This window comes from Lissotriton vulgaris, chromosome 2_1 (genome assembly GCF_964263255.1).
Source record: "Lissotriton vulgaris chromosome 2_1, aLisVul1.2, whole genome shotgun sequence".
Taxonomy (NCBI): domain Eukaryota; kingdom Metazoa; phylum Chordata; class Amphibia; order Caudata; family Salamandridae; genus Lissotriton; species Lissotriton vulgaris.
In genome coordinates, this window is record NC_141687.1 from 389590805 (window position 1) to 389607438 (window position 16634).

Sequence of the window (16634 nt, forward strand, 5' to 3'; positions counted from 1 at the left end):
AGCTATTAATTTCGCTATTTTCAAAAACAAAACCTAACTAAAAAATTTGTCATTTACAATTCCAATAGCTCAAACTTTCCTAATGCGAGACCTATTGCATTGCAAATGCTTGTCTTATATTGCATTAGTTTTAATGTCTTCCATAAGTGTTCAGTGATTTCTATGTAAATAAATTACGAATTCGAGAAATGACGAGTGTAAGAATCTGCTATTTTTTTCTGCGGGCCTCACTGAGTTTTTTTGATCTTGATAACTTTTTTTGTTACACTGGCAAATGGAAAACTGCTAAACAGCCCCCTCTGCTTGTACGCAGACCCCTCAAACTTAGTAACATTGGTTAATGCTGATTGACTTGCCGGACTATTCAATAAGGCCACAGTAATACGGTGGAGGAGAATGTACCAGTAAGTAGCATAAAGGTCAGCTGTTTGTGGGCTGCAGTTTAGTTTTACGCCACCCATTTGGGTGACTTTAAAAGCAAAGCATGCTCAGGACTGCAATTGAAACCCTGAATGGCTGCGGTGTCAGCCTATTCTTCAAAAGCGGTATGTTCCCAAAAACCCACTTTCTGATATCAATGACACCAGGTGGTGTCAGCAGAATACTGAACACAAGCAGCAGGGTGTGATCTTTATTTATAGAGTGTGATGAGCTGTGAGTACGAGGTCTGACAGGACATGTATTTCCTTCCTTCGTTCTATCATGCTTAGTGCATCCAAAAGAACTGTTGCAAGAGCAAGCACGCATACCTCCCAAGTACCATGATGTTAGCTTTAGCCACAAAACCTATTAGGGCACAGTCCTGCAGTTAGATCTGAGGAATGAGCCACTACAGCATGCTCTTATTCTTCTGCACAAAGTTGAATTATGTATGCCATCCATAAATTGCACAGACCAAAGTAAACCATTTTGACCTGGATAGACCTGCTTTCAACATTTGCTGAGAATCTCCTATGTAGTGCATTGAAGCCCACAAGGTTGTGGTGCTTTATGTGTAAAAAGCAGAACATACCAGATTTTGACATTGGCTTGCACTACATATTTGGCATACTTTGTTTTGTAAAAGGCCCACTTCTTAATAGGAGTCACCTTTTTTTCTGGGACAGCTCGCTCTGGGAGCAGTAACAGAGAACATACATTGTTGGATTTTTTTATCTGGCATCTAATTTAATACCAATACAGAATTTTGGTAGCTATGCTCCCAAGATGACTTTCTAAAAAGTGGTTTACTTTTGCTGAAGTCAAGGCATCGCCAGGATTTATACCTTTCTGAGTCTCTACCTCTAACAGTGGCTCTGATCAGGGAGCTGTTCACAGATTAAATGTAAAGGAACCCCGGCGAGGGACACATGAGAAGGACTGATTTAGGTAGGGCAGCTAGCTTGCTCGAAGATTTCTGCAAGGCCTCAGGAATGTGTGGGATCTGGGGAAGGGAAGTGCAGTAGATATCAAATTGCTCTGACAGGAACTTTGGAAGATTTCCTGCTGATAATAAAACGGCAGCAATGCTATATGGACCAGTCTTTGATGTGGTGCGCCTCAGTCAGCTTGCCTCTTACTGACCAGTGTTTCAGAGAGGCACAGAACTTGCATTGGTAGTTTTTCCCACATGTTTGCAGGTGAAGATGTGTTTTTTTTATAGACCTACCAATGGGCGGACAGCAGAGCTCTTTAGGGTGAAAGCAGTCAAGGCAACGTGGCTGAATATTGTGCAAAATGGCCTCACGCTAGCGTAGCTACCTGCTGGTAATCATCAAGCTCCTGTCATCCGACGCCAATTAGACAAAAATGCATCAACGGATACTCCCAAACAGTGTGCTAATGAACGAGATCCAGTTGCATGATAATGTAACTGCAGGAGGCACTCTGCAACAGAAAAATGTGTATGTGAACACTTTAGCTCTATCCTCTCTCTGAGAGAGGAGCTATAAAAATGTGGTCTCCCAATGCTGGGTGCAGCCAACGAGTTTAGAGAGACAAGTCCATTCATGTTGGGAGCCTCAGAACAATAGTAGGAGAAAGCAGGACTTGGTTGTGCATAATAGGAGGCGGCCTCACAAGGCCACCGCATAAAGGGGGTTCTATGGAAGTCTCCGCTGCGGCGCGGGGCCTATGAAGAGCCCAGCAACGGTGATTAAAAAGAGTCCCCCTCTCCTGAACTATCAGGAGTGTCGCAGCGGGCGAGTCTCATTCCCCCCCCCCGCCCCTCTTCACATAGCTTCCAGAGTAGAAGACATTCGGAGTAAGGAAGCAGGAGAGTAGATCGATATCCCCTAGAATATACAGGTCAGAGGATGAGGTACACAGGTCGCACATCAAAGATTGAACATATTCAAATGGGCTTTTAGGTACCAGGAATAAGTAAACAAAGGACACAAAAACAGTTTGAAGTGGTGCCACTAAGGGTAGAGAATACCCCACTACCTCAGGGGCAAAGAGACACAGATAACCACTGAGGTGACCTGTGAAAATTGTAGGAAGGTACATCCTGACTATGGTTGCCCCCAACTTTTTGCCCTGTGTTTTAGCTGGTTTTGGACATAGTCGACCTGGGACCCTGCCAATCAGGACCCCAGGCCTACTGCTCTCTCTTTAAAATGGATTCCATGTACCCTAGGTACATTTCCAATTGGTACTGGGCCACCTTATCAGACCCTGTAACTCAGGGCATAGGTGTACCCAGGGCTGCCAGGGGCTGCAGCATGTATTATGCCACCCCTGGCTGGCCTCCTAAATTTGACACAACTGGCTGCATGACAGCTGGGGCAAAGTCGTGTAATCACCCTTTGCTGTAGATATAGTATACCTATATCTAACCCTAAAATGGACACACAGATCCCTATCAGTCACTCCTATGGCAGGCCTTAAACAATCCTGAAGGCAGAGTGCTTGGAATCGTGTGAGATGGTGCTCTGGCATGAGCTGAGCCTGTCTGCAGCTTGCGGAACCAAGTCCTAATAGCTGTTCCACGATATCGCATACCATATACTCTTAAGTGCATTATAATCCTCGCGGTTAAATGCTATCTTTGGTATTGCTTTATCAAAACATGTCGAGTAAGGTGTCATACGAATTGGAATACTAACCCCTCGCCAATTCTGGCGACGGGGTTAGCATTCCACCCTTCTAGAGGGACACGACATGTATGTAACTGTGAACCCCGGTTAAAGTTAACTGAAGCCTCAGCTCCACAAAATGGATGCTGCCACCACAGACACGAGTCTGACCTCCTGCTGCTGGGAGTCCTTCCAGCGAGGGAGGCCTGGACAAAGGGTTTCCTGTCCGGGGCGGTGCTAGCACCGTCCCAGACATGGTTTTGTGTATCCTGGGTAGGCAGGGCTTTTCAGGAAGGTGACTGCTGAGTGGCACCCCGGTGCTCACTACGCATAGGCCAGTCTGAACCAGTTCCAGGGGCACACCAGCCCCTGGCCTGGGGAAGTCCGGCATGGCTGAGGGGTGTAACCACCCCCCACCTAGTCCCACCCATAGGCAGGACCTAGTCACCGGGTCAGCCCCCTTTTTTAGTATAAAGATGGGAGCGGGCCCCCTGTTAAAATTAGATCATCTTTGGAATCAAGATACCACTTTCTTCGAAAGGACTTCACGATTTCTTCTTCAAGATTCTCCCTTGTGGCTAAGGAGTAGTCACCCTGCATCAAGCGGGCACCATCCTAAAGAACACTGCGGTCTGCTGCAAGTCCTTCATCACGAATCCGACGACCCAGCTCGACGAGACCCGGCTTCCCTGGCACCTCTGACCTCTACTCACCTCTACAGCCAAGCTGAGAACCGTGAGTGCGACGAGACCTTAAGGGACCGACGATCGCCAAGACTGCACGACATCTTTACTGCAAGCCCACCGTGTCCTCCACTGGTGAGTGCTTTGGGGTCCGAGAAGCCCCGACCCTGCGCAGCTCCAGCACCCAAGATCAGCCCCCCTGCATCTCCACGATCTGCGTGGGGCCCTTCTGCTGTTTGCTGTGCACCGCGTTGTTTGGCTACTAGCCGGCTGGCTTGTGGCCCTCTGAACGACGCCCAACGACTTCACGACTGCTGGTCTGGTTGCTCCAGGCTGGCCTTTGCTTCCTTCTTCAAGAGAGGCACCCCGGACCCTCCTGGTCCACTCCAGACGCCATTTTAGGTCCACCGCGTGGGCTTGAATTTGCCAAGGCTTTGTTGCCCAATCCTGGGTCCAGCGACGCCGACAGCTTCTATCTTCGTGGGACAGCTCGATCCTCCATCCTGGTCGCCGACAACGCCTCCTGGTCCGTGAGATCTTCGAGTCAAGCGTCACCCACTCACCTAGTCGAGGTGGCTACCATCCGGTGCCCTCCTGGTGCCCACTGACTACTGGCTAGTAGTCTCGAACTTGGTCCCCTCTGCTTTCAGGTGTCATCTATCTTCAAGATCCAGGCTTGGATCCGACTGAACTTTCTTCACTGGTCACCGGCCAGCATCTTTTCTTCCGGCTCCTGGTCCGTCTACGAGGATTCCCGACGTCTTTTCAGACCTATGCAGCTGCAGCCCCTGGGCTAGGTAACTTCGGCATTTCGGTGCCCCAGCATAGCCTCACTATCCAAGGGTCAGAATCTACTTTCGTTTTCTCCCTACCAGGTCGGGTTCGCCCGAGAACACTAACTTTCTATTTCCTAGCTACCATAGACTTTTGTCCCGCATCTCGCGTGAGAGTGCACACACTGCACCCGAGTCCCCTAGGCCTCCTAGAAGTAATCTAACGATTCCCTAGTCAAGTCCTAGCGATTCCAAAAGCTATTAGTACTGTACTTACCTGCTAGGAATTTCGCATTCCACTTTCAGAGTATATGGTTTTCCGTGCCCCTCGGGCATTTGTATATACTGTGCTAACTTAAGTATTTTTGTAAGAGTTTTGGTTTGTGCTTAGTACCCTGTCCTCATAAAGAGTACAGGGCTGTTGTGATCTTTAAATAAATAACTGTTTATTTTCATAACACTTGTGTGGTGTCCTTTCACTTGGTATTCAAGGGGTATATGTGTGGTAAACAGCTGGCTTAACGCGCCCTCTCGAGTCTTTAGCCTTAGACTGCTCGTATCCACGCTACTAGGATAGCTGGTCTATAAGGTTGACTTACAACCAATCATCAATAAGGGTTGCTGGACTGATACATAGTGTTCACTAGAATAGTGAGCCCTGCATATCAGGCCACCTCCTCACATTGGTGAGCAGCGGTTGGGATTTGAGCTTGCTGTTGTTTTACCACACGTATCCTAAGAATATCTTGTTGAAAGATCACATAAGTACTGTTAGGTACATATAACTAAAGCTTAGAATACTCTGAGTTCTACTGAACCAGCTGTTGCAGCTCCTCAAGGCTTAGCACACCTTGGCTGCAACTCTTAGCAAGGGATCAGTAGGCAAACACATAGTGTAGGTAGGTGCATCACTTACACCACACTAGAATCAGCATGTCAGACAAAGGAGGAAACTCTGAGTCTCCCCTTGTGTCAGTGGACCCTCCACAGGTCACTTCTAAATATGCTGCTCTTAGCTTCCATGAGATGAGACAAGTGTGTACTCTCAGGAAACTAAAACAGGGGTCTAACCCCACCACTTCCTTCCTGATTGGTCTCTTAGAGGCTTATGATGCCAGTAGGGCTGGTAACCCAGACCCTTCTAATCCAGATGGAAGTTTGCCCTCCTTACAGGGTCCCTTTGATATCCATCCCCTCCATGAGGCAGATGATGCTGAGGAGGAGGATGAGGATGATGACCAGTTGTCAGGGGATGAGGCAGATAAGGGACAGGTAGAAGTCAGAAGACTAACCAGGTCCAACTTAAGCAGACATGAGATTGGTACTGGGGGACCCCTGGGCCCACTCTCAGGTCAGCTTAACATTGGGAATGGACGAGTTAGGTCTCTATCAAGAGGCTCTAACAGATCCTTTCGAACCAATGGCTCTCTCAACTCTTCTCACAGAGGGATGTCTTCCCCTAAGAGGAGAGTGTATGAAGCTGAAGAAAGGGCAATCAAACTGAGGATTGAAAGGGAAGAACTTGCCCTGGCCAAAGAGAGACTTGCCCTTGCTAGAGAGCAAGAATTATGTGGGCTACAGCCCACTGGTGGCAGCAATAATCCTAGCAATAGGGAAAGGAGTTTTGATAAAAAGCACCTGAATAAGATAGTGCCCCCCTTTAAAGAAGGGGATGACATCCACAAATGGATTACTGCTTTGGAGAGAGCCTGCACTGTGCAGGGTGTTCCCCAAAGTCAGTGGGCAGCTATCTTGTGGCTCTCCTTTGATGGTAAAGGTAGAGATAAGCTCCTCACCACAAGGGTGGAGGATGCTAACAATTACAAAATCTTGAAGAATGTACTGGTTGATGGGTTTGGTTTAACCACTGAACAATACAGGATGCTGTTCAGAGACACCCAGAAAACTCAGTCTCAAGATTGGACTGACTTTGTTGATTGTGCCACTAAGGCTTTTGAAGGCTGGCTACTGGGTAGTAAGGTTACTGATTTTAAAGGATTGTATAATCTAATTATGAGGGAGCAAATCTTAAATAATTGTCAGAACCAGTTATTACATCAGCACCTGGTAGACTCTGATCTGACCTCTCCACAGGAATTGGGTAAGAGGGCAGACAAATGGGTCAGAACCAGGGTTAGGCCTAAAAACCAGGGTGGTGACCAGAAAAAGGAATCAACCAAGCCTCAGGAGAAGGGTGGGGATAAATCCACAGAGAAGACTTCCCAAGGGCCCCAAAACTCCAACAAGGGTGGTGGGTCCCAGAACACTCCTTCAGAACAGAAGAAACCTTATTGCCATACCTGTAAACAGGTGGGTCATTACAAAAGTGATGCCAGTTGCCCTAAAAATGGTAATAAGGGAAACATACCCCCAGGTAATACTCCTAAACCTCCTGTTACCACTAGTGGTAATCCCCCAGGTGGTGGGAGTGCCCCCAAGAATGTGGTGGGCATTACTTTGGGCAATCAGGAGGACTATGGCCTAGCCAGGTTCCCTGACCACACTCTTGTCTGTGAGACTGGCATGGGGTTTGCCAACTTCACTACTGGACCCCACATTTTGGGAAAGTATAGACAAGAAGTTTTAGTGAATGGTCAGAAAGTTGAGGCATTCAGAGACACAGGGGCCAGCCTCACCATGGTGAGTGACCATCTGGTCCCCTCTGCTCAACTGACCCCTGGTTTTACTTATCAGGTAACAGATATTCATGGAGTGAAGAGAAGGCATCCCATGGCAGTAATCCAGCTCAGCTGGGGTAATGTCACAGGGCCCATGAGAGTGGCAGTGACAGATAACCTACCTGTAGATTGCTTACTGGGGAATGACCTGGAACTCTCAGCATGGGCTGAGGTGGAGCAAGAAACTCACTCCAGAATGATAGGCCTATCCAGACAGGTTAGTGGGGCAGTAACAGCTACAGCCCCAGTCCAAGCACCATTCCTCCCTGAAAAGGTTGGAAGGGCAGTGGTAGCCACTGCCCAGGCTCAGACAGACTTTCCAGAACAGGATAGGAGGGCGGTGACAGTCACAGCCCAAACACAGACTGAGTGCCCTCCTGAAAAGGTTGGCAAGGTTGAAATGGTCTCAGCCTCTACTCAAACAGATAGTGAGGTTGTGAAGCCTGAAACAATGGATCACTCCACTCAAACAGAGAGCATTGAGGAGGAAGAAGAGTCTTCCCCCTCCCAGACACTAGGTGAGAGCCAGCCTCCTCAGGGAACTGACTCTACCCCTGTTGAAGGAACTGCCCCAGAGGTAGTCAGGCCTAGCCTGGCAGAGCCCCTGATGGCAGTGGACCCTTCCCAGGTGGGACCCAGTCTGGAGCAGGTAACCTGCACCTCTCTACCCTGCCTCAGTCAGCCCAGGGCTGTGGAGGTCAGGGAGGCTAGTGGTGGACCCAAAAGGGCCCCCTGTCCAAAAGAACCCCTTAATCAACAGATTAGGATCACTGAAGCTGGTAAACCTAGCCAAGTGAAAATAGAACAGACTCCTGAGGGATCCCCCTTAAAAGTAGTTAGGGAACTCCCACAGCTGGACACTGTTGGGCACAGCCAAACATGGGGCCTAAAAACCCCAGACCTGACCTGTACCTCCAGTAAGCCAAACAGAGGGACTCAGCCTCCAGCTTTAGGTAGCCAGAGGCTGACCCTGAGAGCTCAGTGCATCTCAGCTAAAGAAAGGAAGGCACACATGATGGATGGTGATTGGAGGAAGTTGAGCCCAAAGGTAGAGGAGCCTCACTTCAGCACTCCATCCCAGCATCAGCCTTCTTCTTTCCCAAGACACACCAGAGACAGAAATTCCCTATGGTGGAGACCCTCAGATACCCTTAGGGTGAGGGGTTGCCTAGTGGACCATGACACAGGGGGAAACCAAGCCAGAGCTGGTCCTTCCTTATATGGCCACTTAGGTAATAGAGGCTTACCTGGACAAGGATAGCCTTATCTCCTTTCGTTTGGGGGGGGGTTGTGTAGGAAGGTACATCCTGACTATGGTTGCCCCCAACTTTTTGCCCTGTGTTTTAGCTGGTTTTGGACATAGTCGACCTGGGACCCTGCCAATCAGGACCCCAGGCCTACTGCTCTCTCTTTAAAATGGATTCCATGTACCCTAGGTACATTTCCAATTGGTACTGGGCCACCTTATCAGACCCTGTAACTCAGGGCATAGGTGTACCCAGGGCTGCCAGGGGCTGCAGCATGTATTATGCCACCCCTGGCTGGCCTCCTAAATTTGACACAACTGGCTGCATGACAGCTGGGGCAAAGTCGTGTAATCACCCTTTGCTGTAGATATAGTATACCTATATCTAACCCTAAAATGGACACACAGATCCCTATCAGTCACTCCTATGGCAGGCCTTAAACAATCCTGAAGGCAGAGTGCTTGGAATCGTGTGAGATGGTGCTCTGGCATGAGCTGAGCCTGTCTGCAGCTTGCGGAACCAAGTCCTAATAGCTGTTCCACGATATCGCATACCATATACTCTTAAGTGCATTATAATCCTCGCGGTTAAATGCTATCTTTGGTATTGCTTTATCAAAACATGTCGAGTAAGGTGTCATACGAATTGGAATACTAACCCCTCGCCAATTCTGGCGACGGGGTTAGCATTCCACCCTTCTAGAGGGACACGACATGTATGTAACTGTGAACCCCGGTTAAAGTTAACTGAAGCCTCAGCTCCACAAAATGGATGCTGCCACCACAGACACGAGTCTGACCTCCTGCTGCTGGGAGTCCTTCCAGCGAGGGAGGCCTGGACAAAGGGTTTCCTGTCCGGGGCGGTGCTAGCACCGTCCCAGACATGGTTTTGTGTATCCTGGGTAGGCAGGGCTTTTCAGGAAGGTGACTGCTGAGTGGCACCCCGGTGCTCACTACGCATAGGCCAGTCTGAACCAGTTCCAGGGGCACACCAGCCCCTGGCCTGGGGAAGTCCGGCATGGCTGAGGGGTGTAACCACCCCCCACCTAGTCCCACCCATAGGCAGGACCTAGTCACCGGGTCAGCCCCCTTTTTTAGTATAAAGATGGGAGCGGGCCCCCTGTTAAAATTAGATCATCTTTGGAATCAAGATACCACTTTCTTCGAAAGGACTTCACGATTTCTTCTTCAAGATTCTCCCTTGTGGCTAAGGAGTAGTCACCCTGCATCAAGCGGGCACCATCCTAAAGAACACTGCGGTCTGCTGCAAGTCCTTCATCACGAATCCGACGACCCAGCTCGACGAGACCCGGCTTCCCTGGCACCTCTGACCTCTACTCACCTCTACAGCCAAGCTGAGAACCGTGAGTGCGACGAGACCTTAAGGGACCGACGATCGCCAAGACTGCACGACATCTTTACTGCAAGCCCACCGTGTCCTCCACTGGTGAGTGCTTTGGGGTCCGAGAAGCCCCGACCCTGCGCAGCTCCAGCACCCAAGATCAGCCCCCCTGCATCTCCACGATCTGCGTGGGGCCCTTCTGCTGTTTGCTGTGCACCGCGTTGTTTGGCTACTAGCCGGCTGGCTTGTGGCCCTCTGAACGACGCCCAACGACTTCACGACTGCTGGTCTGGTTGCTCCAGGCTGGCCTTTGCTTCCTTCTTCAAGAGAGGCACCCCGGACCCTCCTGGTCCACTCCAGACGCCATTTTAGGTCCACCGCGTGGGCTTGAATTTGCCAAGGCTTTGTTGCCCAATCCTGGGTCCAGCGACGCCGACAGCTTCTATCTTCGTGGGACAGCTCGATCCTCCATCCTGGTCGCCGACAACGCCTCCTGGTCCGTGAGATCTTCGAGTCAAGCGTCACCCACTCACCTAGTCGAGGTGGCTACCATCCGGTGCCCTCCTGGTGCCCACTGACTACTGGCTAGTAGTCTCGAACTTGGTCCCCTCTGCTTTCAGGTGTCATCTATCTTCAAGATCCAGGCTTGGATCCGACTGAACTTTCTTCACTGGTCACCGGCCAGCATCTTTTCTTCCGGCTCCTGGTCCGTCTACGAGGATTCCCGACGTCTTTTCAGACCTATGCAGCTGCAGCCCCTGGGCTAGGTAACTTCGGCATTTCGGTGCCCCAGCATAGCCTCACTATCCAAGGGTCAGAATCTACTTTCGTTTTCTCCCTACCAGGTCGGGTTCGCCCGAGAACACTAACTTTCTATTTCCTAGCTACCATAGACTTTTGTCCCGCATCTCGCGTGAGAGTGCACACACTGCACCCGAGTCCCCTAGGCCTCCTAGAAGTAATCTAACGATTCCCTAGTCAAGTCCTAGCGATTCCAAAAGCTATTAGTACTGTACTTACCTGCTAGGAATTTCGCATTCCACTTTCAGAGTATATGGTTTTCCGTGCCCCTCGGGCATTTGTATATACTGTGCTAACTTAAGTATTTTTGTAAGAGTTTTGGTTTGTGCTTAGTACCCTGTCCTCATAAAGAGTACAGGGCTGTTGTGATCTTTAAATAAATAACTGTTTATTTTCATAACACTTGTGTGGTGTCCTTTCACTTGGTATTCAAGGGGTATATGTGTGGTAAACAGCTGGCTTAACGCGCCCTCTCGAGTCTTTAGCCTTAGACTGCTCGTATCCACGCTACTAGGATAGCTGGTCTATAAGGTTGACTTACAACCAATCATCAATAAGGGTTGCTGGACTGATACATAGTGTTCACTAGAATAGTGAGCCCTGCATATCAGGCCACCTTCTCACAAAAATGATATGCAACAAGATGTGCCCCGGCACTCTTAGAGTATAGCATTCAAATATATGACATTGTTTAGTCAGGACTACTGTAGCGTAAGGTATACTTTTAGCAAAGGATAACACCAGAGATATTGCTTATCAAAAAAATGTTAATCAGTTTATTCCATACAAAATTCAAGTTTTGCTAAAAGCGTTTTTATCAAAGCTTTACAGGACTGAGAACACTGATGGTTCTAACAGATGGTTACAAGATGAGATGTCTTATGTTGTAGTAGCGTGAGAGCAGGCCGTCCGCAGCCCTATCGGCCGTACTTGGGCCCACGGCTGCGGACGGCCTGCTCTCAAGTTGCGGGGCTTTTCACTGCTCTTCGCGTCAGCCGAGAGTCACTACAGAATACAATGTTCCACTGAAATGTTCCGCCAGCGACATTTATAAAATGGACCTTTAGTCCTGTAGGTGTTACGTAAATACCAGAAATTGGGTCAACAATTTTGCCTTACCTTATCCATTCTGGTACTAGACGTGAATCATATTCAGAATATTGATCAGACTGCACTTCTTAGGATTTGCCAAAGGCGACCAAAGACTGTACAGCTGTCATTTGGAAAACTGACTTTCAAGTTGAATAATTTCATCACGGGAATCTACTGGCGAATTATCTCTTCATAAGCCTTGAGGAAGTCACGGAAGTGACGAAACATGTGTTGGCTGTACTCACATTTTCCCTACAAGGACTGGATCACGCTACTACAACATAAGACATCACATCTTGTAACCATCTGTTAGAACCATCAGTGTTCTCAGTCCTGTAATGCTTTGATAAAAAAGCTTTTTTCTATGAAATAAACCGATGAACATTTTTTTGATAAGCAATATCTCTGGTATTTTCCTGTGCTAAAGTATACCTTATGCTACAGTAGTCCTGACTATACAATGTCATATATTTACATGCTATACTCTAGGAGTGCCGGGGTACATCTTGTTGCAGATATCCCCCAGAAGAGGCACAGGAATAAGAAGGCACAGAGACCTGTAGAGGCCCTACGCTTCTAGATCAGTGAAAAGCAGCAGTAAGAAGATCGGGATAGAGAGGACCCCCACGTAGTTTGATGAACAGCACTAGGGGTGAAACAGAAGAATTAGCACCTGGCAAGGGAGCAGCCAGAAAAATAAAACACCTTCCACTTTGAGCCACATGGAACGAAATGTTCTAGCAAAGTGAGCAGTCCCGACCCTTCCTATTAAAGAGCTAGTGCGGATTGTTATCCAGAGGAAAAAGCTTCAGAATGATGCATTTTACAGCATGATTTGAAAATAATGTGGCCAAACACTGCACATTTACTAACATTGACTTCTTTCTTTCTTTGTATTCTTCCCTTTTTTCTCCATTTTTCTTTCTGTGTCTTTCCTCCCTTTTCATTCTCCTCTCATTCCGTTTTTCAATCTTTCTTTTGTTCTGTCCATTCTTCTTTCAGGTGTCTTATGAACTTTCTGTCCTGCTTTATGTTCATGTTTAATCCTTCTTCCTTGTTTACATCTTTCCTTAGTCCCATTCTCACCTGCTTGTTCCTTACTTTCTATGATCTCCTGTTCTTCCTTTGCCCCTTCTCCCATCCCCTTTCTTCATGAATTCCTCCCATTTGCTAAATCTTTATTTTCCTTTGTTCCACTGACCTTCCACACATCTCTTATTTCTTCTTTCCAATATTTCATTCTATTGTCAGCTTTCCTTTAACTCCTCCTATGTATATTTTGATCTTTCTTCATGTTACCCCTTTTTACGAATTACATTCTTTTCTTCCCTCTCCAAATTTATCCCTTTCTGTTCTTCTCTCCTTCTTTCTATTCTTCTTTTGGGCATACGTTTCATCATACTTCCTTTTAACCATTATTATTTCTCTTTTTATTAGCATTTTTCTTTCCTTCCTTCCAAGCTATTTCATTGTATTTGCCTCTAACTTTTTTTTCTTTTATATTCATGGAAAAGACGACCTCCAGGTAATCAGACAGGCGGCTGACCTTGACGCAGTGAGTACCAAAGGAGCAACCGCTTGGCCTACTACCTGTACTAATCAAACGTAGAGCAACTAATACCATTGTTTCTCTGACATTTACTTGTTTACACTAATCGAGTTTGATAACAGGCACCGCCTTCCACCGGGATCCATGTTCCAAAAAATCTTTGTAACTTAAGTAGGCGGTACAAAATCTGTCTCAGTTATGATTGATGTACATATTGAGAACCCTTAATGGTTTGATCACGTCAGCCTTGTTTTTTCCTGCCTGAAAGTCCGACTTGTCGGTACATTGTTGTGTGCAAATTTGATAAAAATAAATGGGCTATTTGGTCGCCTGTCGGCACATTTGGTGTGCTCATATCTTCTATATGAACATTTGACCTGTGTCCACTGTAAAATTCAGGGTAATTCAAGACAAGTAAGGACGTTTTAGATTTCAGACGTTCCTTACACCCAACTATATAGATCGCATGTCAGACAATGCGATAAAAAAGCTCACAACTTCATTAGTTTGTAAACGAACAACACTGGGCTTGGGGTGCATGCATTGACGTTTGGTCACCACCGTCTTTTGCCCATGGATACTGCTAATCCCCATGTGTCTCCTTTTCTCTTGCAGAAAACATTTTAAACTGATGGTGAATTTTGTAAGTTTCGCACTCACTGCACCTACGCACACCTTAGCTTGTGTGCATAGATAACCCTAACTCTGGGCAAAACTCACCCTGAGCCACTGGTCCTGAAGAAAGCCAATGGAATTGGAACATATTGGCTGAAACATGTAGACCATTTCACTCTGACCATTTTCACAATTTCAGGGACATGCAAGATAATTTCTTCTCCCTCAAGTCCAATTACTCTTTTTAACCCTACCACAGGAACTGCATATTAAAGAATCTGGGATCCTGGAGGCAGTTTTAAAATGTTCACATTCACGTTATTCACTTCCTCACTTCAAATCAATCCTGTAATCAGGCGTCGAAGCACACTTATGAGGCACTCAGCCCCCATGGGTGGGAACCCAAGGATGAAGCATGCCACCAGCTAGGTTGGTGGGGGAGGGTTATTTTATAAACCTAATGGCTTTTCTGTAAGGGAGACTTCTTTGATTACCTTAATTCTATGTTCTATTCTAGTTAAACCTGAGCTCGTTCTTATTGTTTGTTGATTCTTTTGTATTATAAACATTTCTCTTCCATTCTGTCACAATTGTAACTTGTTTTTGAACTCCTCCACCCCTTCCACATCCCACAGTTCTACCACTGTAATTTATGTCTTTCCTTCTGCCTTGCAATGACCTGCAAGCCAGAGGTGAAAGTTAAGAAGCGCCATAAAACTATTTTATCTGCCTCAGGCACCCTGTTTTAGGCTAGCATATCAGGGGCTTTGCTATGCCCGTGGCACATGGCTAAGTGTTGCAAGCAACTGCAAATTTCTTGGTGCTGTGAAGAGAGGTGAGTGAGGAGGCTAATTCAGGTCTAGCCCCCACCCCTAAAGAACAATAGTAGGTGAATATAAAGTAGAATCACCAGGTTGGGTGCTGCTGCATCTAAGTGAAGCAACAGCACCCCACAGGTTGCCAAACCTGGGACAAGAGTGAGGGTTCCGCCTGTCTCAGCAGAGTATATTCGATGTTTTTAGAACCAATCATGTAAAGACATCCTGCGAATAAGAAGGGGGAAATGGAAGATAGCAAGGGCACCCAGAACCAAGCTGGCAGAGCTCCTCACAGTGGTGTCTTTTTTTTATGAGGGTGAATGTATCCAAAAGTCACCGGAGTGCTGTGTAGGGGTCAACAATAAAATTACAGCCAGTGAGTAATAGGAGAGGTACCTGGTTTTTGGTCTTTTTTATGAATAGTGATGTTGTGTTCTGTAAAGAGGTGTATCTTCAACTCTTTCCTTAATTGGAGCAGCATTGGGGATGTCCTGATTGATACAGGCATGTCGTTCCAGATCCTGGGTGTATAGATGGAAAAGGAGTGCTGTCTTTTTTTTTTATTTCTTACAAGTCTTAATCTGATATCTGATGGTGTCCTGACATCAAGTGTGGCAAGAACCACCAGTTTCTGCAACATAAGTAGAGGTGGTGGTTATGATGGCTTTGTAAATGATAAAGCAGGTGCTGACGATGGTGCAGGCCAGCAAAAGGAGCCAATGAAGTGCCATCATAATGGGGGTGATGTGATCATATTTCTTCAGACCCTGCATGAGACGTGGTGCGGCGTGCAGTATGCCTTAAAAGGTGCCATTGCGTAGTTAGACCACGAGCCAGAGTGTCAAATCAATTCTGATGGTAGAGAACAAGAGTTTGAACAACAGTTCTGAAGTTGTATCTTGAAGAAACGGTTTCACTTTCAGTAGAAGAGAGAAAAGGTACCAAGCCTTTTTTGTGATTTTGTGCAATGTGTTCCTTGAGGATGAGGTGTGTGTCTAGGATGAATCCAAGCAACTTGGCATTCAATGAAAGTTGAAGCCCGGAGCTGGATCAAAGCATGGTGCCCAGTAGCGCTGAAGTAGAGAAGAAACAATGTACAAATGACCAAGTTGTAAGAAACAATTGAAGATCAGAACATAGAAGGAGGAACCCTAAGAAATGTTAGAGAAGGCGTAGCTCAGAACATACTGGACGCAGCCATGGAGACAGTGACATGCTGAGAACACAAGAGATTAGACCCAGAGACTTAAAATAAAATTGCAAGAGGACTCAAGGAGAGAACTAGGGGATATGACTGGTGACCTTAATAGTTGGTCAGTGCAAGAAGATTTCACCTTCCTTCAGCAATTATGCCTACATTATATAAGTAAGACACCTGAATGATAGGTCTGGTTGTGTTCATGCACATGTGATGGTGGATTGAAAGAAAAACAGGATCCCCAGATATGAGGAGGGAAGAGAGTGAAGTCATATAGAAGCTGGGAAGAGAAAACTGAATATTAAGCCAAACAAAGCTTTTGACAAAAAAACCAATAAGTACTGTTAGTAGGGAGAGATCTTGATGGTTTGGAGGGTCAAAAGAGAAAAATTCAACCCAGCAAACCAGACTGATAAACTTTGAGTGTGAGGTCATATTATAGTTTAATATGTTCTATAGTGGATGGCGACAGAAATGTTCTAATTGGGGGGGGGGGGGTGTATAGTTTCGAACCTAGTGCAGAGTGGACTAGCTGGTTTTGGTAGATAAGGGGGGAGAGAGAGAGATGGATGAATCAGTTACAGAAAAATGTGAAACAAAGAAGATTCAAACATGGCCCTAAGATTCAAAATAGATATTAGAGTTGCCGGGCTTAAATAAAATGGTGCCACACCACCTGAGATACTATTCTGAGGTGTAAACAGTATGAGTAATAACATTAAAAGGGGAACCATTTTATCAAATGCTCCTGTGTAGTCCTACAGGTACATTTAACAGGCAATA

At 46.8% G+C, this 16634-nt stretch overlaps 2 protein-coding genes across 3 annotated transcripts in view; one reads left to right on the top strand and one right to left on the bottom strand.

Moving 5' to 3' along the window:
* The window catches only part of ORC2 (origin recognition complex subunit 2), a 484925-nt gene that overhangs the window by 466545 nt on the left and 1746 nt on the right, over nucleotides 1–16634 (bottom strand). The gene's annotated exons all lie outside the window — the stretch shown is intronic.
* The window catches only part of LOC147730424 (queuosine 5'-phosphate N-glycosylase/hydrolase-like), a 200336-nt gene that overhangs the window by 12930 nt on the left and 170772 nt on the right, over nucleotides 1–16634 (top strand). The window contains exon 2 of one of the 2 annotated variants that reach the window (XM_086955231.1): nucleotides 13186–13226. The exons of the other annotated variant lie outside the window; for it this stretch is intronic. The gene's annotated coding sequence lies outside the window, so the exon portion shown is untranslated. The remainder of the gene's footprint in view (nucleotides 1–13185; nucleotides 13227–16634) is intronic. 2 annotated transcript variants of the gene reach the window in all.